Below are 24,100 nucleotides of genomic sequence, written 5' to 3' on the forward strand. Positions count from 1 at the left end.
TGTGTGGCTTAGTGAAACCTAAAGCAGTCAGTGATTGTGATGATATGTACAAATATGTTTTTGCATGAGGGAGAACAAATGAATGTCAACCACTCAAGGTGTTAAAAAGGGAGGGGTACTGGGGGAAAAATACAATCAATGCAAATTAGAGTCTATAGTTAACCACAAGATTGCAATATGCTTTCTTTAATTGTAACAAAGGCAATACACCAAAGCTAAATGCCTAGAAGAGGGGGACATGGGGGAACGGTACAGGGTTCTTGGCATTAGTGTTGTTTGACTGTTCTATTGTATTTTATTTTAATTTTACCTATTGTGGTTTTGGGGTTGCTATTTTTCCTTTCTTTTTCTTTTTTTGTCTTTTTACTCTTTTCACTCTTCCTCTATCTCTGTGGCTGTATTTTATCTTTTTTTCACTTTTCCTTTTATCCTTTTTATTATTATTTTGTTTTAAATTCTTTTTTTAAAGTAATGAATATATAAAAATGCTAACTGTGGTGACAAATACTCAACTATATGATGATGCTGTAAAAAATTGATTACACACTGTGGATGATTATATGATATTTGAATATATATCTACAAAATTGCAGGAAAAATGGACACAATTGTTAGAACTTGGAGAGAGAGATGTAATCACTGTTCATGGGGAATTGGAATGGTGTAGCCTATCTGGAGGACAGTGTGGTGGTTCCAAAGTATGTGGGTGTCACAAAGTCCTGCAACCTCACTACAAGGTATATACTTTGAAGATCTGAGGGCAGGGACATAAACAGATGGTTGCACAATGCTGTTTATGGTGGCAGTGTTCATAATATGCAGTGGATAGAGATCAGCTAAGTGTATGTTCACTGATGATAGGATGGTGAATTGCAGTGTGTGCATAATTAGAATATTGAGTAAATACAAGAAGGAATGAAGCTATGAGACAAGCAACTAGGTGAAAGGATCTTGAGCACAGCATTTTGAGTGAAGCATGCCAGGAATGAGAGGACAAACATTATAAGGCCTCACTAATACAGACTAATGATAATATGTAAACTCTAAGAACTGATTCTAAGTGCACAGCTTATCAGGGAAGTGCTTATTGTAATGATCCCTAGATTGTAAGCTCTTAAAATGGTCACAACTATTCCTGAGTTGTAATGGTAATTTCTAAATCCCGAGATGCTGAGCTCCTTGTGTATAACCTGGTCAACCTCTGGAACTTTGGGTAGTGTGACATCCAAGACTTGGCGCTAGAGCTTGGCGGGTATGAAGGTCAGTGTTACCCCCTAAAGCAACTGTTGAAAGAGCTGAAAAAGTGTTTAGACTTCAATTAGAGATATGAATGAAGCAGATACAGTTAGAACTAGGGTAAATCAGGCCCAAAGTAAAGGATGATACTTACTGGGTCTTAAAACTATAACTTATGTGCTAGACCAAGGGAGGAGATTTTTATTTGCTGCAGGATTTATATTTTTGGTAGCACACTAGATAATTTAACATGTACAATAAGTTTGTTTGAGCACCATGGGTGAATGAATTTCTGAAAGGGAAGTGGGATTTGGTGAGTTTGTACAGGCTGGGGTGAAATCTTGATACATCCCAGAGTGATATGAGCAGAGAATAAAAGTGTATTTGTGGGACCCCTGAAGAACTGGGGAGAAATGTGGAGATGTTGGACTTTCCAACCTGAGTTATTGCTGATTTTCCCTCAAACATTGCAGACTGTCAATTTAGTGGGCTGGGCCCTCGATCTGGGAGCTTTTTTTTGTGAGGCTAGTTGCTTCAAGGGAGAGGCTAAGCCCACTTATAATTGTGCCTAGGAATACCCCACAGAGATCCTCTTTGTTGCTCACATGTGGCCCCCTCTCTCTTTAAGCCCACTTGGCAGGTGAACCCACTGCCCTTCCCCTACTTGGGAAATGACACCCAGGTGTGTAAATTCCCCCTGACAACTTGGAAAATGACTCCTGAAGTTGAGTCTGGACCCAGCAGTGTGGGATTGAGAGGATCTTCTTCACCAAAAGGGGAAAAAGAGTTGAAAGAAAGTAAGGTTCCAGTAGCTGAGATATTTCAAATGGAGTTGAGAAGTCACTCTGGAGGGTATTTTTATGCACTATACAGATACTACATTTTAGTTCTTTGTGTGTCGGAATGGCTAAAGGGAAATACCTAAAGCTGTCAAACTGTAACCCACTAACAGTGATTCTTTTTTTAATTCATTTTTGTTGAGGTATATTCACATACCATGCAGTCATACAAAACAAAGCATACATGCAGTTGTTCACAGTACCATTATATAGTTGTGCATTCATCACCAAAACTAATTTTTGACATTTTCATTGCCGCATACACAAAAATAGTAAGAATAAAAATTAAAGTGACAAAGAACGATTAAAGCAAAAAAGAACACTGGGTGCCTTTTTTTTTCTTTTTTTCCCCCATTTTTCTACTCATCCATCCATAAACTTGACAAAGGGGAATGTGGTCCATATGGCTTTCCCAATCACATTGCCACTCCTCATAAGCTACATTTTTATACAATTGTCTACAAGATTCATGGGTTCTGGGTTATAGTTTGATAGTTTCAGGTATGTACTGTTAGCTATTCCAATTCATTAGAACCTAAAAAGGGTTGTCTATATTGTGCGTAAGAGTGCCCACCAGAGTGACCTCTCGGCTCATTCTGGAATCTCTCAGTCACTGAAACTTTTTTCATTTCATTTCATATCACCCTTTTGGTCAAGAAGATGTTCTCTGTCCCATGATGCCAGGTCTAGATTCCTCCCCAGGAGTCATATTCCACATTGCCAGGGAGATTCACTCCCCTGGGTGTCTGATCCCACGTAGGGGGGAGGGCAGTGATTTCACCTTTCAAGTTGGCTTAGCCAGAGAGAGAGAGGGCCACATCTGAGCAACAAAGAGGCATTCGGGAGGAGGCTCTTAGGCACAACCATAGGGAGGCCTAGCCTCTCCTTTGCAGCAACTGTCTTCCCAAGGGTAAAACCTATGGTAGAGGGCTCAACCCATCAAACCACCAGTCCTATATGTCTGTGGTTATGTTAGCAACCATGGAGGTGGGGTAGGCCAATACCCCTGCATTATCCATAGGCTCCTCAAGGGGGCACTACATCTTTTTTTTTCCTTGTTTTTTCCTCTCTACTCTCGTTTTTTAAAATCTTTTTCAACTTTATGAAATATATTCACATACCATACAGTCATCCATGGTGTACAATCAACTGTTCACGGTACTATCATATAGTTATGCATTAATCACCTCAATCTATTTTTTTTAATCATCATTTTATTGAGATATATTCACATACCACGCAGTCATACAAAACAAATTGTACTTTCGATTGTTTACAGTACCATTACATAGTTGTACATTCATCACCTAAATCAATCCCTGACACCTTCATTAGCACACACACAAAAATAACAAGAATAATAATTAGAGTGAAAAAGAGCAATTGAAGTAAAAAAGAACACTAGGTACCTTTGTCTGTTTGTTTGCTTCCCCTACTTTTCTACACATCGATCCATAAACTAGACAAAGTGGAGTTTGGTCCTTATGGCATTCCCAATCCCACTGTCACCCCTCATAAGCTACATTTTTATACAACTGTCTTCGAGATTCATGGGTTCTGGGTTGTAGTTTAATAGTTTCAGGTATCCACCACCAGCTACCCCAATTCTTTAGAACCTAAAAAAGGTTGTCTAAAGTGTGCGTAAGAGTGCCCACCAGAGTGATCTCTCGGCTCGTTTTGGAATCTCTCTGCCACTGAAGCTTATTTCATTTCCTTTCACATCCCCCTTTTGGTCAAGAAGATGTTCTCCATCCCATGATGCCAGGTCTACATTCCTCCCCGGGAGTCATATTCCACGTTGCCAGGGAGATTCACTCCCCTGGGTGTCTGATCCCACGTAGGGGGGAGGGCAGTGATTTCACCTTTCAAGTTGGCTTAGCTAGAGAGACAGGGCCACATCTGAGCAACAAAGAGGCATTCGGGAGGAGACTCTTAGGCACAACCATAGGGAGGCCTAGCCTCTCCTTTGCAGCAACTGTCCTCCCAAGGGTAAAACCTATGGTAGAGGGCTCAACCCATCAAACCACCAGTCCCCTATGTCTGTGGTCATGTTAGCAACCATGGAGGTGGGGTAGGCCAATACCCCTGCATTCTCCACCTCAAGGGGGCTCTGCATAATTTTTCATTGCTTTTTTAATTAACTTTTTTCAAATCAACTATATCAAAAAATTTAAAAAACATAAATAAAAAAACATTTCAAACAAACCATAACAAGGGAGTAAAAAAAAGATAACTAACCTAACTACTTTACTTCCAAAATGTTCCTACTCTACCCCAAGAAAATAACCTAGTATAGCAACATTTCTGTAAACTTGTTCCTAGCATACCCATCAGAAATTAATGAACCATAGTCATTCCAGGACATTCTCAGAAAGTTAAATTTATCCGTGATAGTTTACCTGTTCTTATTGGGTTATTGTTCCCTCTTCCTTAACTGCCCTCTTTCACTAGTTCCCCTATATTCTACATCATAAACCACTTATTTTTGAAGTGTGTTGTTTAACCTCCAAGTGCCTGTGAATTTTCTAAGTCTCTGATGGTTATTGACTTCCAATTGTATTCCATTGTGGTCAGAGAATGTGCTTTGAATAATTTCAATTTTTTTTAAATTTATTGAGGCTTTTTTTTTTATGTCCCAGCCTATGATCTATTCTGGAGAAAGTTCCATGATCAGTAGAGAAGAATGTATTCCCTGATGATTTGGGATGTAAAGTTCTATATATGTCTGTTAAATCAAATTCATTTATCAGATTGTTTAGGTTATCAATTTCCTTATTGGTCTTCTGTCTGCTTTATCTATCTATAGGAGAGAGTGACGTGTCGAAGTCTCCCACAGTTATGGTGGAAACATCAGCTGCTTCCTTTAGTTTTGCCAGTGTTTGTCTCATGTATTTTGGGGCACCTTGATTGGATGCATAAACATTTATGATTGATATTTCTTCTTGTAGAATTGCCCCTTTTTTTTTAGTATGTAGTGGCCTTCTTTGTCTCTCAGAACATCCCTGCATTTAGAGTCTATTTTATCTGAGATTAATATTGCTACTCTTTCTTTCTTTTGGCAGTATCTTGCATGAAATATTTTTTCCATCCTTTCACTTTCAATTTCTTTGTGTCCCTGTGTCTAAGATGAGTCTGTTGCATGCAACATATTGATGGTTCATATTTTTTGTTCCATTCTGCCACTCTATATCTTTTAATTGGGGAATTTAATCCACTTACATTCAATGTTATTACTGTGAAGGCATTTCTTGAATCAGCCATCCTATCCTTTGGTTTAAGTTTGTCAGATATATTTTTCCCTCTCTTTCTTATTGTCTTTTAATGAACCAATATTGAATCTCTTTAGTACTGAAACTTTCACCGTATCTCTCCTTTCTTTGTTTCTGTCACTAGGGCTCCCTTTAGTATTTCAAGTAGGGCAGATCTCTTGTTAGCAAATTCTCTCATCATTTGTTTGTCTGTGAAAAATGTAAGCTCTCCCTCAAATATGAAGGAGAGCTTTGCTGGATAAAGTATTCTTGGTTGGAAATTTTTTTCTCTCAGAATTTTAAACATGTCATGCCACTGCCTTCACACCTCCATGGTGGCCGTTGAGTAGTCACTACTTAGTCTTAGTTGTTTTCTTTGTATGTGGTGAATTGTTTTTCTCTTGCTGCTTTCAGAACTTGCTCCTTTTCAGTATTTGACTGTAATCAGAATATATCTTGGAGTGGGTTTATTTGGATTTATTCTATTTGGAGTTCTCTGGGCATTTATGCTTTGTGCATTTATATTGTGTAGAAGGTTTGGGAAGCTTTCCCCAACAATTTCTTTGAATACTCTTCTTAGACCTTTACCCTTCTCTTCCCCTTCTGTGACACCAATGAGTCTTATATTTGGAAGTTTTATATTGTCTATCATATCCTTGAGGTCCATTACGATTTTTTCAATTTTTTCCCCATTCTTTCTTTTTTTCTTTCATTTTCCATTCTGCAGCCTTCAAGGTTCTGATTTGTTGTTCAGCTTCCTTTAGTCTTATATTATGAGTATCCAGAATCTTTTTAATTTGGTCAACCATTTCTTTTAATTCCATAAGATCTTTTTAAATTTATTCTTGCAATTTCTTCTTTATACTCCTCTAGGATCTTCTTCATGTACTTTATATCCCATGCCATGCTTTCATTTTTTATTTTTAGTTCTTTGATAAATTGCTCCAAGTACTGTGTCTCTTCTGGTGTTTGGATTTGGATGTTTGGGTTTAGGTTATCCATATCATCTGTTTTTTTCATATGCTTTTAAAATTTTCTGTTGATTTTGGCCTATTGGTATTTGCTTCACTTGATAGGGTTCTTTTAGGATGTGTAGGATTATTCAAAGACAGATCTACAGCTTGGTGGTGTACACTTTCTCTAACTAACCAGCTGATGGCATCCATGAGTCATCTATTCCCCTCAAGTCAGTTCTCCCCAACTTTGTCTTTGTGGTGTGTGGGAGTCTGATTCTTGTGGGGTCCAATTGGTGCACAAAGTTTAGATGTGTTGTTGGTGCTGTCTGCCCTGAATCTGGGGCATGTGTCTGAGCAGTTAGGGAAGGAGGGCAGCTTTAATAATCAAATCTCCCAGGTGTTCCTGGAGATTTAATGCTGTTGCAAGAGTCTGAACCTTCATTTCAGTCTTGCCACAGATTGTCTCTGCTGCTGACCCACAAGTCCTTGGAATTGGCATGTGTCCCTGGGATTTCTGAGTGTGTCCCTCTTCCAATCCATGCCCTTCTAGGGCTTCTGCTGAGGGAAGGTTGTGCTACATCACAAGTGTGCATCATCCCTCAAGGGACATTCTGGGCCACTGGGCCATGTAGGTGCAGTCCCAGCCTGCTGTAAGGATGGCTCTATAGGGCATATTAATTTCCACCTTTTCACACAGCTCCACCTTCCCAGCACTGGGACATTTAGCTGTGGGAGCATGAAAGGCTATTGTCCATGCCCAATACTGTGATGTGTGCAGGTAGTGCTAGAAACACTTCCTGTCACACTGGGATTTTTGGTATGGATCTGGGCTCTGGTGCTGGTCCCAGACAGGAGCATTCCCAGCCCACCAGGAAGATGGCTGCAAGGGGCATGGTTATTTTCCCCTCTTGGCTCACCTCTGCCTTCCTTGCTCTGAGACAATAAGCAGGTATATGAAAGGCTATCTTCCACACCAGATATTGAGGCGTTCATACAGCCCATTCCTGCCATGCTTCACTGTGCAGTTCTCACTACTGTATCTGCAACCACTTTTGGGTTTTTAAAAAGAACTAGTCTGCCTCCAAGTGCCAACCCACAGTTTCTCCACAGCACAGCATGGATGGCAGATATTCAGCAGGCTTACTCACTTGTTTCAGAATGCAGACTCCTAGTTTCACCAAATGCATTGTCCCTGTGGATTTAGCAGACCCTTTCCAGCTGGTGCATCACTGGAACTGGTGTTCTGGGTTGCTTTCTGGCTTTTATCTAGTATTTTTCATGGAGCTGTTTTTTTATCCTGTCTCTCCTAGCCGCCATCTTAGGTTTTTCCAACATTGATTCTTGAAGGTGATTGTAAACTATATAGGTTGCACAGTGTGACTGTGTGATTGTGAAAACCTTGTGGTTTGCACACCTTTTACCGAGTGTATGAACAGATGAGCCAGAAAATGCTGACAAAAATAGAATGAAGAACAGGGTGGTGTGAGGGTTTGGATGTATTATGTCCCCCCAAATGCCATTATCTTTCATGCAGTCTTGTGTGGGCAAGAAACATATTTGTGTTAATTGGGTTGCAGACTTTTGATTGGATGTTTTTGTGTAGATGTGATGACTGAACTGTGGGTGAGATCTTTCACTGGACAATTTCCATGGATCTGTGGCCCTGCCCATTCAGCATGGACCTTGATTAGTTTGCTGGAGCACTATAAAATCTCAGACAGGAGTAAGCTTTGCTACAGCCAAGAAGGACACTTTGAGGAATGCACAGAAACTAAGAAAGAGGCTGCAGATGACAGACAGTTTGAAGACAGCCATTGAAAGCAGACTGTTGCTCCAGAGAAGGTAAGAGAGGGAAAACACCCCAAGAGCAACTAAGAGTGACATTTTTTGAAAGGAATGTCCTGGGAGAAAGCCACTTTGAAACCAGAACTTAGGAGCAGACACCAGCCACGTGCCTTCCCAGCTATCAGAGGTTTTCTGGACACCATTGGCCATCCTCCAGTGAAGGTACCCAATTGCTGATATGTTACCTTGGACCCTTTATGGCCTTAAGACTGTAACTGTGTAACCAAATAAACCACCTTTTATAAAAGCCAATCCGTCTCTGGTGTTTTGCATTCCAGCAGCATTAGCAAACTAGAACAGGTAGATGGAAGAGATGGAAACTTTTGGGTTTTGGGTGTTCTTTTTGCTTTTATTTTTATCTTGATGTAAAGAAAATCTTCAAAAATTGATTCTGGAGATGAAAGCACAAATGTATGATGGTACTGTGAGTAACTGTACACTTTGGATGACTGTAGGGTGAGTGAATACATCTCAATTAAACTGTATTTAAAGAAAGTAAATGAACAATAAGCAAGGAGAGCAATGGGTTGTTTTGGATGTTTATTTTATTATAATTTTTATTTCATTTTTTGGATAATGAAAATGCTCAAAGTTTGATTGTGGTGATTAATGCAGAGCTATATGATGACATTGTGAACAACTGAGTGTATACTTTGAATGATTATATGTTATGTGATTTTATCACAATAAAATTGCATTAAAAAACACAATCAACATCATTCTTTACTCTTAGTCTGATTTACCTTAGTGTCAATGAAGTACATTTCATTCATATCTCTAATTGCTTTGATCTCTGTTTTAGCTTTTAAAACAATTGCTCTATGGGATAATCGTGACATTCACAGCTGCCAAACTTGGGCTCCAAGTCTTAGGTGTCACACAAATATACAAAGCTACAAGACATCTCAGAATTTAGAAGTAACCATTACAATTCATGAATAGATGTGACCACTGTAAGAGCTTACAATCTAGGAACCTATACAATGTCTTCACCTAATAACTTACGCTCTCAGATTCAATTCTCAGAGTTGGTTGATATTAGTGAGGTGTTATAAAGTTATCTTTTTGATTCAGGCTTATTTCATTCAACATAGTGTTCTCATGGTCCATTCAACTAGTTGCATAAGTCACAATTTCATTTTGTCTTCCTGCTGTGCAATATTTCATTGTATATATACATCACAGTTCTCATTCTGTTTATCAGTCAATCTACCCATACTTCACTTCCATCCATTGAAAATCATGAATACTGCCACCATAAACACTTGAAGACACAGGCTGAGCATAAAGAAGAATTTGAAAGAATACAAAGAAAAATAACAGATATTATGGAAATGGGAGATACATTTGGATGAAATTAAAGTATACAAAAGAGAATATTTGAAGAAGCAGGAAAAAAAGATCAATGAGTTAGAAGACAGAGCATCAGAACTTAAACAGACAAAAGGACAGAAGGAGAAAATAAGGGAAAAATTTGAGCAGAGATTGAGGGAAATGATTGATGACATGAACTCACAAACATATACGTTAAGAGTGAACAAGGAGAAGAAAAGGGTTAAGAAGAATATTTGAGGAAACAATGACCAAAATTTTCCCAACCCTTGTAAAAGACATAAACATGCAAATCCAAGAAAACCAATGTACTCCAAATAGAGTAAACCTGAACAGATCCTCTCCAAGACACATACTAATCAGACTGTTAAATGCCAAGGAGAAAGACAGATTTCTGAAAACTTCAAGAGAAAAGTGATTTACCACATGAGGGAAGCCAAACAAGACTATTTGCTGATTTCTCATCAGAATCCATAGAGGCAAGAAGACTGTGCTATGATATACTTCAGATACTGAAAGAGAAAAAGTACCAGCCAAGTATTCTTTATCCAGAAAAGCTGTCCTTCAAAAATAAGGGAGAGAAAGAAGGTCAGCAGCAAGATGGCATGGCTGCAGAGTCCACGACAGATGCTTGATCAGCCACATGGCAGTAGTGGCTAGCCCCAGAGCAGGTGTCAGTGGTACCCATGGAAGTCTAAGATGGAGGAAGAAGTTGGGGTCAGGCCTGCAGGAGGAGAAATGCTACTGACAGTCAGTGTGGACTGTTGGGGCAGGTCAATATCACCATACTGTGAAGCTCACCAAGCGTATGATCCAGGCACCTGAAACCTACCAGAGCCACAAAAAATTTAATTCCTTTTGGACATCCAATTACATTCCAAGGGCTCCAAAGACTTGTCAAGATCCCCAAAATTGATCCCCACAATGAAGTATATAACTTTAACTTCTATCTGTCAAATGTGGGAAAGGACAACCCTCAAGGCAGCTTTGATTTCACTCTAGCAAACATTCTCCAGCTCTGGAATCTCCCAGCTCAACTGCCTGGGATTACACAAGATAAAATAACAGTGTGTGCAATAAATGAGTTGTACCAGATGACATGAAAAAGAATGACCCAGGCAGAGGAGGAATCCCACAACTGTAGCACAAGTTATCAAAACTGGTGGTCCATATGTAGTGAAAAGAGCACAGATTTGGAAAACATCTCAAGTTTTTTCAGATGAATTGCCTGAAAGGAAAAAAGTCAACTCCAATGAGCCCTGCAAATATGATTTGAGAGACACACAGCAGCAGCAATGTTTCTCAGTGGCCCTATAGGGACAGAGTGATTCACTTACTGGCACAGAAGTCCTATAAGAAACATCAGCTGCTTGCTCAATTGCAGAAAGATGGCATGAGTCAAAACAGACAAGAACTCCCTCAGAGCAATTCTGCAACAAGTAGCCAATCTGAATCCTAAGGATCTGTCACATATCTTAAAGGATTATGTTTTTAAAGAGCTTCAGAGAGACTGGCTTGCATACAATGAAATAGTCATTGGAGTCATGCTCTCTAGAAAACTAAATCCATCTCAGTTTCCTGCTGGCACCAGTCATTTAGAATCTCCCCTATTTTCTGATAGAAATGCTGCCTCTTCTTCTTAGAAATAGCTTTTGGATTCAGATTTCATTGACCCTTTAATGAAAAAGAAAGCTCAAATATCTCACCTGACTGAGTACCACTAATATTGAAAGGTCATTGAATCCCACCAGTGAAAATTTGCTGCAGGTCTCCTACTGCCTCCTGCAGTTGCTGCCATCCCCACCCCTCCATCACTGCCTTCAACCCACCTGCTCATCTCAAATCCTCCTCAGGCTGTAATTTCTAACTCCAATTCCCCTAGTACTTCAGAAGGCCAAGGGACTCAAGACCTACCTGTTGAAGTTTAGCCAAAATGGTAGTATCTATGAGGACCAGCAAGACAAATATACCTCTAGGACTTACCTGCAACCCTTACCCCCAGGTTCAGTTCCACTAAAGAGTCCGAAACCTATGGAAGAAAACCATTCATTATCTCACAAAAATTTCAAAAAGAAATCTAAAAAACACAAGGAAAACAACCACACAAAAGATCATGATATTGAGACTGTTGAGGAAAAAGAAGAGGACATTAGAGGAGGAAATTGCCAACCTAAATAACTACAGTCCAAATTCCAATGAAGGAGTTAAAGAGATTTGTAGTGCTTCTGTGGAGACTTCTTCAACAATTGAACTCCCAGATTATTTGATAAAATATATTGCCATTGTCTCCCATGAGCAATACCAGAATTGCAAGGATGACCTCAATTCTGAGTACAATGAGTACAGAGCCTTGTGTGCCAGGATGGAGACTGTAGCTAGCAGATTTATCAAACTGGATGCACAATGAAAACACCTTTCTTCAAGCTCAAAAGAGTTTCAGCTAATCTAATAAGAACAGATAAAATATGGAGAGTAATCTTAATGATATGGGAACGCTCAAGAATGACTATGGTTTATTAATTTTCTTGGGGTATGGTAGGAACATGTTGGAAGCAATAGTAGTTATTTTACACATGATTTGTTTTTCTTATTTCTTTTGTTGTCTTGTTTGAATTTTTTTTTTTTGAGGGCAGTTTCCTCAGTCCTCTCCAAGTAATGTATATTAAGCAAAGGTAAGATGCTTTGAAGTATCATGCCTGGGAGGGCCCACACCCTGTTCTTCAGAAGCCCGATATGGGTGTTCACTGCATGCCTGCACAGCTCTAACAGGGCAAGAGAAGTGCTGGGGTGGGAGGCCCAGCTGTTGGCTGGCACCACCTTCCAGGAGGTAGACTCCATGGTCGTTGCCACTGCTACCTCACAGAACTAGCAACTCCCAGCCCCAGCCAAGCATTTTTCAGTCACCAAAGCTGTGTTTCAAAAGTGAGAAAGGGTTTAAAATTTTCACATATAAACGAATGCTGAGATATTGTGTTAACAAGAGATCTGCCCTGCAAGAAATCCTAAAAGGAATTCTGTTGGCTGAAAAAAATAAAGGAGAAAAAGGTCTGGAGGAAGACACAGAATTGAAGGGTATTAGTAAGGTTAATTTAAAGGACATAAGGAGAGGGAGAAATAAAAAACCAAAGGATAAGATGGATGAATCTAGAATTGCTTTTACAGTAAAACCTTTGTCAGCAGATTAAATACCCTGCTTAAAAGATTGGCAGACATGGTATGTGACTATATTTCAATAAAATTGCATTAAAAATATTGGTTAAAAAATGATCCATCTATATGCTGTTTTGAAGATACTCATCTTGTACCCAAGGATGCAAATGGACTGAAAATGAAAGGATGGAAAAAGATACTCCATGCAAATAGTAACCAAAATAAAGCAGGGGTCACTATACTAATATCAGACAAATAAACTTTAACTTTAAAGATGTCATAAAAGACAAGGAAGAACACTATTAATAAAAGGGACAATACATCAAGAAGAAATAACACACATAAATGTTTATGCACCATATCAAGGAGCTCCAAAATACATGAGGCAAACACTGAGAAAACTGAAGGAAGCAACAGATGTTTCTAAAATATAGTGGGAGACTAATACACTATTATCTTCTATAGATAGAGCAACCAGACAAAAGATCAGTAAGGAAATAGAGAACCTAAACAATATGATAAATGAATTAGCCCTAACAGATATATATAGATCATTGCACACCAAGACACCAGGATATATATTCTCTGCAAGTGTTCATGGAAAATTCTTCAAGATAGACCATACGCTGGGGCACAAAACAGGTCTTAATAATTTTTAAAAGTTTGAAATTATTCAAAGCACTTTCTGTGACCATAATGAAATGGAGCTGGAAATCAATAATCACCAAGAATCAGAACTTTCACAAATATGTGGAGGTTAAAACTACATTCTTACTCAGTGTGTCAAGAAGAAAATGCAAGAAAATTGGACATTTCAGGAGAGTAATGAAAATAAGAATACAACATATCAAAATCAATGGGATGCAGCAAAGGAACTGTTGAGATGGAAATTTATAGCTATAAATATCAACTGAAAAATGAAGAAAGAACTAAAATCAAAGACATAACTGAACTGAAGAAACTAAAGAGAGCACAGTGTATTAGGGTACTCTAGGAAAACAATGAATAAGAGATATCTGTAAATATAAGATTTTATGAAAATATCTCATGCAACTGTGGTGAAGCATGAGTTCAAGTTCCATATGACAGGATATACAAGTCCAAATTCCAGAGGACAGGTAGCAAAATGGCAACTCTGATGAAGGTGTTTGATGAACTCCTCAGGAAACACTTCACTTCTAGATGAAGAAGTGAAGGTTCTTTCACTTTCTCCCTTAAAAGTCTACAATTGATTGGATTAAGTCCAGCTGATTGACTTCCCTTTCCGTGGAAGACATGCCATTCATTGATGTATTCAGGCACAGGTGCAGTCAACTGACTGATGATTTAATAAACCAGACTTTTGGTTCATTAATCAGCCACAAGTGTTCTTGTAGTAATGCTTAGGTCAGTGGTTGCTTGACCAGACGCCTGGACACCAACACCAGGCCAAGTTGACACATAGGCCTAACCATCACAAGCAGCAAACTAACCTTAAAGCAAGTAAAAGAAAATAAATAACAAAGACTAAAGCAGAAATAAATGAATTGGAGAACAAAAAATATAGAGAGAATCAATAAAATGAAAACTTTGTTCTTTGAGAAGATCAACAAGATTGACAAACTGTTAGCTAGATCGACAAAGTCAAAAAGAAAGAAGGTGTAAATGAAATCAGAAATTAGAAGAGGGTCATTACCATGGACCTCAAAAAATTAAAAAATTTTAAGGCGATACTATGAACAATGATATGCCAAAACCAAGACAACCTAGATGAAATGGACACTTCCTAGAAACATAAAAACACCTACATTGACTCAAGAAGAAATAGAAGAACTCAACAAACCAAATACAAGAAAAGAGATTGTCAGTCATCAAAAACCTTCCTACAAAAAAAAGCCCAGGGCCAGATGGCTTCATGGGGGAATTTTACCAAACATTCCTAAAAGAACTAATAACTTTGCTGCTCAAACTCTTCAAAAAAACTTGAAGAAAAGGAAGCACTGCTTAACTCATTCTAGAAGCTTACATCATCTAATAGCAAAGGCTGATAAGGATATTACAAGAAAGAAAAACTACAGGCCAATCTCCCTAATTAATATGGAGACAAAAATTCTCAATGAAATACATAGAAGTCAAATACAACAGCACAGTAAAAGAATTACACCCAATAAGGAAATGGGTTTTATTCCAGGTATGCATGGATATGGTTCAACACAAGAAAATCAATTAATGTAATACACCACATTAAAAATCAAAGAGAAAGAAACACATGACCATCTGAATTGATGGTCAAAATCTAGCATTCTATATTGGTAAAAATACTTTGAAAGTGAGGAATTGAAGGAAATTTCCTCAATATGATAAAAGTTGTATATGAAAAACGCACAATTACCATTGTACTCAGTAGTGAGGAACTGAATGCTTTCCCTCTAACATTAGGAATAAGACAAGAATGCCTACTTCTCCACTTTTATTCAACATAGCATTAGAACTTCCAACTAGAGCAATGGGCAAATAAAATAAAAGGCATCCAGATTGGAAAGGAAGAAGTAAAACTTTCATTATTTGCAGATGACATGATCCTATATTTGGAAAGTCCCTCCAAAAATCTATGACAAAGCTGAGCTAATAAATGACTTCAGCAAGGTGGCAGGTCACAAGATCAATATGCAAAAAAAAAAAAAAAAAACTAGTGTTTCTATACACTAATGATGAGCAATCCCAGGAAGAAATCAAGGTAAAATTCCATTACAACAGCAACTGAAAGAAATCAATATTTTAACAAAGGATGTAAAGGACCTATATTCACAAAACTATAAAACATAGCTTAAAGAAACTAAACAAGACTAAATAAATGGAAGAACATTCCATGTTCATGGATTGGAAAACTAAATGTCATTAATATGTCAATTCTACACTAAATGAGCTACAGACACTGCAATACCAATCAAAATTCCTACAACCCACTTTGCAGACCTGGAAAAGCTAGTTATAAAGGTTATTTGGAAGGGAAGTGGGCTAAAAACATCCTAAAAAAGAGGAATGAAGTGGTTGGACTTACACTTCCTAGCTTTAAAGCTTATTATAGAGCCACAGTGGTCAAACAGCATGGTATCCACACAAAGACAAATATATTTATCAGTGGAGTAGAATTGAAAGTTTAGAAATAGACCTCAGATCTATGGCCAGTTTGAGTTTGACAATGCTATTAAGTCCATTCAACTGGAAAAGAATAATCTCTTTAACAAATGGCAGTGGAAGACCTGGATATCCATATCTGAAACAATGAAAGACAGCCCCTAACTCATGCCCTATACAAAAATTAACTCAAATTGAATCACAGACCTAAATATAAGAGCCAGTACCATAAAACTCCTAGAAGAAAATGTAGAAAACATCTTCAAGACCAAGTAATAAGAGGTAGCTTCTTAGACCTTACACCAAAGCACAAGCCATAAGAGAAAAAAATAGATATATGGGAATATCACAAGGTTGAAATTTCTGTGTTTCAAAGGACCTTGCCAAAAATATGAAGAGGAAGCCAACTCAATGGAAGAGATTATTTGGAAACCATCTATCTGATAGGGATTTGATGTTCAGTATATATAAAGAAACCCTGCAACTTAACAAGAAAAGGACAAACAACCCAATTATAAAATGCACAAAAGACATGAATAGGCATTTTTCCACAGACAAAATAAAGATGGCTAAAAAGCATATGAAAAGATGCTCAGCTTCACTAGCTTTCAGGGAAATGCAAGTAAAAAACCTCAATGAGATATCACCTCATGTTTTTAAGAATGACTGCTATTAATCAAACAAGAAACCACAAGTGTTTAGAGTATGTGAAGAAATAGGAACACATATTCACTGAAGGTGGGAATGTAAAATAGCACAGCCACTATGAAGTACGGGCTGGCAGTTCCTCAGAAAGCAAAGTATGAGTTTTCTTGTGGTATGACAATCCTGCTACTCTGGATATACAGTGGATCTGGATAGACAATTTCACACTGATATTCATAGCAGCATTATTCACAATTGCCAAAAGATGGAAGCAATCCAAGTGGCCATCAATAGACAAATGGATAAACAAAATGTGGTATACAATATGATGGAATATTATTCAGCAGTAAGAAAGAATGAAGTCCTAAAGCATGTGAAAACATTGATGAAGCTTGAGGAATGTTACGTGAAATAAGTCATACACAATTGGACAAATATTGTGTGATCTCACTAATATGATCTAATTATAATATGTAAATTCATAGACATAAATTATAGAATATAGGTTAGCAGGATATACAGTGGGACTAGAGAATGGGGAGTGGTTGTTTAATATTTGCTGAATGTTTACATTGAACTTAAAAATTTGGAAATGGACAGAGGTATGATAGCAGATTATTGTAAGAATAATTAACAGTGCTGAATGGCAAATGAGTGTAGTAGAAGGAGGAAGCTTAGTTAGTCAGGTATTTCACCAAAGAGAAAGTTGGAGGTTAAAACATGGGACTATATAACACTGAATCTTATGGTGGACAATGTTTGTGATGAAATTGTGTTATCATATACTACAATAAGAGAGAAGCAGCAAAATAGAGGCACAGGAAGGTGTGAAATTTAGTTAATCCCTTAGAGTAACTAGTACAAAGCCAGGAACAACTAAAAAATAGTCTGGAGCAACTGATGGTGGGACATCTGTGACTGGACAATATTGTACACCAGTCTGGAATGGGTGGAATACCTGAGATCACAGCATAGAACTGTAAGGAAAGTTCCCCAGACTGTGGAGATGGTGTCCCTCCCTGACTGCCATAGCATGCTGAGTTGCAAAACTTCACTGTGGGAAAAAGAAGCTGTCCCTGTCAGGAGTAAGGGAATGTAGGTCAACCAAGCTCCAATTGCAGTTTTACTTAAAAAATTTAGACTACTGAATACATGCTATTAGCACAGATAAATCCAGAACAAGCAGGAAAGGAACCTGGTTGGTTGTCCTAACAGAGAGGATGCAGGGCTGACTACACATATATATGTTTAAAAACAGAGGCTTTTGGAGTTTGTTGAGCACAGAATACTGGAAAAGGGCTGAGTGCCAAGAAGAGGGGCACACAGAACTTGGTACTAACTCCAGTTCTTGCTTGGTGCTCTGGAGGGCTGGGGACTGGCTCTGAAGAGGGGACATCTTAGTTTTTCCTTTTTTTCCTCTCATTCTAAGTAACTTATTAGAGAAAGACTCAAGCACTTTCAATTGTCAGCCCTGACCCAGGCAAGGGTTGAGTTAAGATAGTCAAAGGAAAAACTCAAGTGTAGCAGACAATTCCCTAAAGGGCTTATTCCCTAAGGAAAGTGGGGGCAGGGGCCTGTTCAAGTAGTGGCACTCCCTCAAAGAACTTAAACACCAAGGCTTGTGGGGAAATACAGAAACAGCCTAAGCTTGGCTTCTGATACCCTTGGTTCCTTGCTTGGAGAGGGTCTACTGAGAATTAAATACACTGCACCTGTTCATGACAGTGAGGAGCTGCATGCTGACAAGCATCACATGCTGGGCAAGATAAAAAAGCACAGAATCTAGAGGCCTTAAAGCAAAGTCTTAAAATATGTTGGGTTTCAGCCACAGGGAAACCTGATACTGAATATAGCCTTCTCATGAGACCTGGGCCAATATTGTCTAGGAAAATCTGATTGGGGTTATCAAGGAAAACTGTTGCCTAGAAAACAAAAAATTAACTTCACACTAGGAAAAAATAAAGATATAGCTGTTAAAGGAATAAACTTACGCTTCAACTGAGATATAGGAATTGAAACAATTATTAATCAAACAAATCTCCTAACTCAATCCAAACATCAATTCAATGAGTTGAGGTGAGATATGGAAAAAGAGGTGAAGGACATTAAGAAGACATTGGGCAAACATAGGAAATAACTCAAAAGTCTGAAGAAAACAATTGGCAGAACTAATGGGAATGAAAGGCCTAATAGAAGACATACAACAGGAGATTTGATAAGGCAGAAGAAAGGATTTATGAACCAGGGAACAGAACAAATGAAATTCTACACACATAAGAACAGGTAGGGAAAAGAATAGAAAAATATAAGCAGGGTTTCAGAAAACTGATTTGCAATATGAAGTACATGAATATACATAGCAGAATGAATAATGGAAGAAATAATCACTGAAAATATCCAATCTGTTATGAAAGACATAAAATTACAGATCCAGGAAGCACAGGAAACCCCAAACAGGATAAATCTGAGTGGACTGACTCCAAGACACTTAATAATCAGATTATCAACTGTCATAGTCAAAGAGAATTCTGAAAGCAGCAAGAGAAAAGTGATCCTTCATAAACAAAGGAAGCTCAGTAAGATTATGTGTGGATTTTTCAGTAAAAGCTATGAATGCAAGAGGCAATGATATGTTATACTTAAGATGCAGAAAGAGAAAAACTGCCAACCAAGAATTCTATATCTGGCAAAACTGTGCTTTAAAAAATGAGGGAGTAATGGTTTCTGGGAATAAGCATGATCCTGGCTTCAAGGGGTTCAGAATGACTTTTTGACAAAAAAAGGGAAAAGAAAGTCAACAAAATAAGGTTTCAGTGGCCAAGAGAATTGAAATAGAGTCAAGAAGCTGGAGATACTCTTATGTAAGCTTCACCTAGATATTCCAAATGTCCACAGTTTGATAAGCCCAAGTCAACAGTAGTCCCCCAAACCCTAAAGAATACCCAGATCCCTAAGTGAGGTCCTATAAAAATTTCACTCACTAAGTTTATTCTTAAGAAACTTAAATCCTCTAAAGAACTCCTATGCCAGCTAAATCCCAAACCCAGAGGCAATAGCCTCTTCAAGAACATCAACCAGATGTGTCCCCTTTTCCCATAATGATGAAAGCCCTTTTCAACATAAACAAGTTATGGTGGTCACAGCCTAGACACTCATGAATATCAAGAAAGTGATTAAACTACAGGAAGGGGCAGCAACAGACAAGATGGAATTTAACAAAGGATTATGAATAGTGAATCTTTATATAATTTTCTTCTTCTTAGTTGCTAGGATATTAGAATAGCTAGAAGGAAAGAATTCAAATACTAGCAGTGTAACCCATAGCATCCTTTCAAATTTGTTCTATAGTTACTTGTTAATTGTAATTTGAAAGTTATCAACTTTTTGTATGTATATTTCATAATAAGGAAATAACTGACACTGTGATAGTGTAAGATTTTTGGAAATTTCATATATAATTACTTGTTAAAGCATACTTTGAAACATGTTACATTTTGCATATCTGTTATATTTCACAATAAGGAAATAACTGAAACTGTAATACTGTAACTCATAATATTCTTTGAAATTTGCTCTCTAACTACTTATTAATTACACTCGGAAAGTCATTACTTCATGTATCTATGTTATATTCCACAATTTAAAAAAAAGCAAAATTACAAAATAAAACAAAATGAGGGAGAAGTGTGTTGGTTAGGATGTATTATGTAACCCAAAATACCATGTTTTTGATGGAATCTTGTGGGGGCAGACACATTAATATTGATTAGGTTGGAACCTATTGGTTCAGTGTTTCCATGGAGATGTGACTCAATCAACTGTGGGTGAGAACTTTTATTGGATTATTTCCATGGAGATGTAGCTCCATGCATTCAGGGTAGGTCTTTATTGGATCACAACCCATAAAAGTCATAGTGCTCTTGTAATAACAACCAGTTTAAAAAATCTGCTGAGATATGAAAAAAGCTGCCCATTGTTATTTATAAGCCCATGACAAAATTCTACTTGGATCCATCCTTCAGGCTGTAATGCAATGACCAGCATCTCACCTCCAGCAACATCACCCAAACCCATGACTTCATTGCTAGAGAGGACTTCACCTCTGGTCTAATCCACTACAGTCAGAGTTCAAGATTTATGGTGCAGCCTATAGCCCTTGGACTCAGACTTCTACCCTACAGAGATTTCCAACTGCCTGTCTAGCATAGCCATTGTTCCAGTTTGCTAATTCTGCCATTTTGCAAAACACCAGAAATGGACTGGCTTTTATAAAGGGGGTTTATTTGATTACACAGTTACAGTCTTAAAGCCATAAAGTGTCCAAGGCAACACATCAACAATTGGGTACCTTCACTGGAGGATGGCCAATGGCAACTGGAAAACCTCTGCTAGCTGGGAAAGCATGTAGTTAGTGTCTGCTCCAAAATTCTGGTTTCAAAATGGCTTTCTCTCAGGATGTTCCTCTCTGGACTGCAGCTACTCTTCAAAATGTCACTCTTAGTTGCTCTTGGGGTGTTTGTCCTCTCTTAACTTCCCCACAACAAAAGTCTGCTTTCAAAGACCATCTCCAAAATGTCTCTGTAAGTTGCAGCTCCTCTCTCAGCTCCTGAGCATTCCTCAAAGTGTCCCTCTTGGCTGTAGCAAGTTTGGTCCTTCTGTCTGAGCTTTGATAGTGCTCTAGTAAACTAATCAAGGCCCATGCTGAAAGAGTGGGACCACATCTCCATGAAAATTATCTAATCAGAGTTATCATCCACAGTTGGGTTGGGCATACATCCATGGAAACAACCTAATCCAAACATTCCAACATAATCAACACTAATATGTCTGCCCCCACAAAAGTGCATCAAAGAACATGGCTTTTTCTGGGGGACATAATATATACAAACTGGTACAGGTACCTTAAAGTACATAAAGAGAGGGAGAGTGAAAATACATCTGACAAATAAAAACCAAAGGATAAGATGGCTGATTCAAGAACTGCCCTCAGAGCCAAAACATTTAAAGTGAATAGATTAATTAATGCAGATTGGCAGCATGGATTTAAAAATATGAACCATCAATATGTTGTTCTCAAGAGACTCGTCATACACACAGCAACACAAGGAAATCAAAAGTGAAAGGGTGGAAAAAATATTCCATGACTACTCGAGCAAAAAGAAAGCATGGTTAGCAATCAAATTTCAGAAAAAAGTGGACATCAAATGGAAGGATGTCATATGAGACAAAGAAGGACACTATATACAAATAAAAAGGACAATTCACCAAGAAGAAATACAATCAGATATGTTTATACACCCAATCAAGGTGCTCCAAAGTACATGAGACAAACATTGCAAAATTGAAGGAAGCAATAAATGCTTCCACAATAATTGTGGTAGACTTCAATACACCACTCTCTTCTACAGATAGATCAACCAGAGGTCCAATAAGGAAATTGAAATCCTAAAGAAGGTTATAAACAAGTTAGACTTCATAGATGTATGTACAGCGTTCCATCCCAAATTATCAGGATATACTTTCTACTCTAGTGCTCATGAAACTTTCTCTAGGACAAATCATGTGCTGTGGCATAAAACAAGCCTCAATACATTTAAAAAGATTGGAATTATTCAAAGGACATTCTGTAAGCACAAAAGAATACAACTAGAAGTCAATAAGCATTTCAAGGATCTAAAACATTCACAAATATCTGAAGATTTAACAACATACTTCTAAAGAATCAGTGGATCAAAGAAGAAATTGCAAGAGAAATAAATAAGAGATGAATGAAAATGAGAACACAACATTCCAAACTTTGTGGGACACAGTGAAGGTGGTATTGAGGGGGAAAGTTATAACTCTAAATGGATACATTAAAAAGGAAGAAAGAGGTAAAATCAAAGAAATAATGGAATAACTGAAGAAGCTAGAAAAAGATCAGAAAACTAACCCTAAAGAAAGTAGAATAAAAGAAATAACAAGGTTTAAAGCAGGAATAAGTGATATGCCAAACAAAGAAAAACAATATAGAGAATAAGTAAAACAAAAAGTTGGTTCTTTGAAAAGATCAACAGGACTAACAAGCCATTATCTAGACTAACAAAATCAAAACAAGAGAAGACCCAAATAAAAAATAGTAATAAATGAGAGAAAGGGCAATACTGCCAAACCTGAAGACACAAAAAATCATAAAAGGATACCATGAACAACTGTATGCCAACAAATTAGATAATGTAGAGGAAATAGACAATTTCCTGGAAACACAAGAACAACCTAGACTGACCAGAGAAGAAATAGAAGACCTCAACAAACCAATACAAGCAAAGAGATCAAATCAGTTATCAAAAAGCCTCCCACAAATAAATACCCAGGGCCAGAATATTTCACATCAGAATGCTTCCAAACTCTCCAAAAAGAACTGACACAAATCTTACATAAATACTTCAAAAAATTGAAGAAAATGCCAAACTCATTTTATGAAATTAACGTCACTCTACTACCCAAACCAGGTAAAGATTCTACAAGAAAGGAAAACTACAGGATGATCTCCCTCATGAATATAGATGAAAAAAATTTCAAAAAATACTTGCAAATTGAATCCAAAGACACATTAAAAACATCCTACACCATGACCAAGTGGGGTTCATTACAGGAAGTCAAGGCTGGTTCAACATAAGGAAATCAATCCATGTAATACAACGCATCTAGATGCTGAAAAAGCATTCAACAAATTCTAGCATCCTTTTTTAATAAAAACACTTCAAAAGGTAGGAATTGAAGGAAACTTCCCCCATATGATAAAGGGCATGTATGAAAAACCCACAGCCAGCATAGTAATCAATGGCAAGAGAATGAAAGCCTTCCCTCTAAAATCAGGGACAAGTCAAGAAAGCCCACTGTCACCACTGTTATTCAACATAGTTTTAGAAGTGCTAGCCAGAGCTGTCTGGCAAGACAAGGAAATAAAAGCCATCCATATTGGAAAAGAAGCAAACACTCTCATTATTTGCAGGTGATATGAACTTATATTTGGAGACCCCTGAGAAATCAATGAGAGCTACTTGAGCTAACAAACAAATTTAGCAAAGTAGTAGGATACAAGATTAATGCACATAAATCAGTAATGTTTCTATTTATAGATAAAAAATCTATAAACTAACAGAAAGGACACTCAGGAAAAAGATTCCATTCTCAACAGCAACTAAAAAAATTAAGTACCTAGGAATTAACTTAACCAAGGATGTAAATGACCTATACATAGAAAATTAAATAACTTTATTAAAAGAAATAGAAAGGGACCTAAAAAGAAAAGATGGAAAAAAATATTCTGTGTTCATGGGTAGGAAAGCAAAATGTTATTAAGATGCCAATTCCACCCAAATTCATCTACAGATTCAATGCAATTCCTATTAAAATTCCAACAACCTACTTTGCATACTTGAAAAATCTAGCTATCAAATTTATTTGGAAGGGAAAGATGCCTTGAATTGCTAAAAACCTTCTTAAAAAGTAAAAAGAAGTGGGAGAGTTTACAGTTCCTGATTTTGAAGCTTACTTATAAAGCCACAGTAGTCAAAGCAGCATGGTATTGGCACAAAGATACACATAGTGCTCAAAGGAATCAGATTGAGAATTTGGAAAGAGACCCTCAGGTTAATGGTCAACTGGTCTTTGATAAGGCCCCCAAATACACTGAATTGGGAAATAATAATCTCTTCAACAAATGGGGCTGAGTGAACTGGATATTCAT

At 37.6% G+C, this 24,100-nt stretch overlaps 1 pseudogene; it reads left to right on the forward strand.

Moving 5' to 3' along the window:
- Nucleotides 1–238: 238 nt before the first annotated feature.
- Nucleotides 239–11,905, forward strand: LOC119524113 (annotated as a pseudogene).
- The last annotated feature ends 12,195 nt before the right edge of the window (nt 11,906–24,100 follow it).

The sequence above is a fragment of the Choloepus didactylus genome, chromosome Y, assembly GCF_015220235.1.
Source record: "Choloepus didactylus isolate mChoDid1 chromosome Y, mChoDid1.pri, whole genome shotgun sequence".
Classification (NCBI taxonomy): Eukaryota; Metazoa; Chordata; class Mammalia; order Pilosa; family Megalonychidae; genus Choloepus; species Choloepus didactylus.